Genomic DNA, 414 nt, shown 5'->3' with positions numbered 1-414 from the left:
TGGGAATGAAGAAAAAATTAAGTTCGATTCTAATTCTTCTTATAATGTAGAAATTACATTTTTTGATGAAGACTTGTTGCTAGGGTCTACCCCTCATAATCGGCCTTTTTTTATTCAAGGATATAGTCATGAATAGAAGATTAATCGAATCCAAATAGATGACGAATCTGTTGTCAACTTACTCCCACTAAAAATAAGGAAAGAGTTTGGAATGCCTCTAGACGAATTATTGGAGAGTCGCTTGATGATCCAAGGTTTCAATCTTGAGGGGCAAAAAGCTATAAGAAAAGTTAGACTTCAACTTTTCATTGATGATATGGAATCCAATCCATTGTTTCTTGTGATTGATGCCAACACAACATACAACATATTGTTAAGACGACCTTGGATACATCAAAATGGTGTAGTATCATC

The sequence above is a fragment of the Theobroma umbraticum genome, unplaced genomic scaffold, assembly GCF_002168275.2.
Source record: "Theobroma umbraticum cultivar Fairchild unplaced genomic scaffold, ASM216827v3 scaffold_30.0, whole genome shotgun sequence".
In the NCBI taxonomy this organism is placed as follows: Eukaryota; Viridiplantae; Streptophyta; class Magnoliopsida; order Malvales; family Malvaceae; genus Theobroma; species Theobroma umbraticum.
Note: the sequence above shows the minus strand (reverse complement) of the source record.